The sequence below is a fragment of the Myotis brandtii genome, unplaced genomic scaffold (assembly GCF_000412655.1).
Source record: "Myotis brandtii unplaced genomic scaffold, ASM41265v1 scaffold2325, whole genome shotgun sequence".
NCBI lineage: Eukaryota > Metazoa > Chordata > Mammalia > Chiroptera > Vespertilionidae > Myotis > Myotis brandtii.
Genome location: NW_005358747.1, coordinates 194,270 through 196,109, shown reverse-complemented (window position 1 = coordinate 196,109; position 1,840 = coordinate 194,270). Strand labels below are relative to the sequence as shown.

Here is a 1,840-nt window from a genome sequence, read left to right as displayed (position 1 = left end):
GATGTGCCGGTGCCCCGCCCTCTGCCGGGCCGCGCCCCTCCGTCTCATCACTTCCGGGACGCTCTAGGCACCTCGGAGGACCCGCGTCTCTGTGGCTCCGCAGGAGGCAGTGGGCTTGCAGATGGAAGGAAGCCGGGCGTCCAGGGAGACCTCCATGGTGCGCCTCGACTTGTCCGTCTGTAGCATGGGCGCGGGGTGACTGCGCCTTGGGTTTCGTGATGAGCGGGACCCTCGCAGTCCTGGGCCAGGGTCTGCCCCAGACGGACAGGGCTCGGTGCCGCCCCTCCAGCTCCCACCCCCCACCCCCAGACCAGGGCGGCCTTTGATGGGCAGTCTCTGAGCCCCTGCCCTTAGCCACATCCAGTGCCCACGCTGTGTCCTTCCCACCCAGCCTCTTGCTTCGCCTGAGCCTCATCCGTACCCGATGTTGATTTCTATGATGAGATCTGAGGCTTCTGAGCGAGCGAGCGGGCAGGACTTGGATGCGATTTGGACCTGAGTTGGTGCTGTCGTGAGCTGGGACTTTGGGCGGCCTTGGGAGGGGTGGCTAATTTGCATTTGGAACCAATGCCCCCCAGCCCGCTGTCCACATCCTGATCCCCAGAACCTGTGAACAGTCCCCTCACATGGCAAACATGGCAACCCAGGTGCGATTCCGTTCGGCTCTGGAGATGGGGACGTTGCCCTGACATCAGGGAGGGCCCTGGTCGTCACAGGGTCCCTGTGGGAGGACGACAGTGTGACAAGGAAGCCAGGGGAGAAGGGAGACATGACGACAGACTCAGGCTGCAGTACGTGCTTGGTCGGGGAGGGAAGGGGCCACGGGCCGAGGAGTGCAGATGCCCCACCTGGAAAAGGGAGGGAACGATTCTCCCGGGGAGCCTCCCTCCGGGAGGAGCACGCCCTGCGACTCCTTGGTTTTAGCTCCGAAGACTCCTTTCGGAGGTGGGACCTCCGGAACGTGAGTTACTAAGCGTCTGTTGCTTACCCCACGCGCTCACAGTCCTTCGTCCCCGGGACCTGACACAGGCTTTGGCACCGTCCTCCGCCTCATCTCCTCCCTCGGCTCCCAGGACCCGCCCCGCCCCACCCCCTGGTGCTCCTGCCTCCTGTCTCCTGCGGATTCCTGACTGGCCAGGCCCACCCTGGACTGTCCACACCCACCCCCTGGGCGACCGCCCCATTCTTAGGGCTTCACACACCCGCGGAGGCTGACAGCCCCCCTTTCCGTTCACTCGGGCAAAAACAGTCACTCTTGACGCTCGTGCACTTTGCACCCACACCCGGTAGACAGGAGCCGGGCTGGGCCCTGCCCTCCGCAGCCGGGCGATGGCTGCCCTGATCTCTCTCCTGCCGCCTGCTCCGGGCCCAGACCAAGCCCCGCAGTCTCACTGATTTCTGCTTCTGCCCCGAGCGCCGGTAGCAGCCATGACGTCCGCGTGCCAGCGCACCCCAAAACTTAGTGGCCTGGGACGGCAGCCGCCTGGTTGCTCCCAGCTCCGGCTCCGCGTGCCGGGACTGAGCCCGCTGCAGTGAGGCGTGCTGGGCAGAGGAAACTGGGGCGCCCCAAGGGACTGGGACCCTGGACTCTCCCTTGGCGGGTCTCCCGGGACAGCGAGCGGGGTTGGCCCCGGGAAGGCCGGCTCTGTCCCTGTGTGACGGTCTGCTGGCACCTCGTGAACATGGAACCACATGCACCCATCGCCAAGACGCACGGGGCTCCCCCAGGGTCCCCCACCATCCCTCTGGGACCTCTGGCCTCGCCTCGAGGACTGAGTCTGCTCTGCCAGAGAGGGAGGACGGGGACAAACACCCACTGGTGTCCTCAGTCATTGGGGGC

At 65.8% G+C, this 1,840-nt stretch overlaps 1 protein-coding gene and 1 long non-coding RNA gene across 4 annotated transcripts in view; both read right to left on the bottom strand.

The window, feature by feature from the left end:
- Positions 1-1,840, bottom strand: part of LOC102250324 (ly6/PLAUR domain-containing protein 2-like) — a 20,730-nt gene that overhangs the window by 4,021 nt on the left and 14,869 nt on the right. The window lies entirely within an intron of this gene.
- LOC102248725 overlaps positions 7-1,840 on the bottom strand; it is a 4,277-nt gene continuing 2,443 nt past the window's right edge. The window contains exons 3-4 of one of the 2 annotated variants that reach the window (XR_001362187.1): positions 422-721; positions 7-177 (exon numbers count right to left, since the gene is read on the bottom strand). This is a non-coding gene — a long non-coding RNA (uncharacterized LOC102248725). Of the gene's footprint in view, positions 722-1,840 lie in introns of both variants that reach the window. The other variant, XR_313608.2, reaches the window with a different exon arrangement.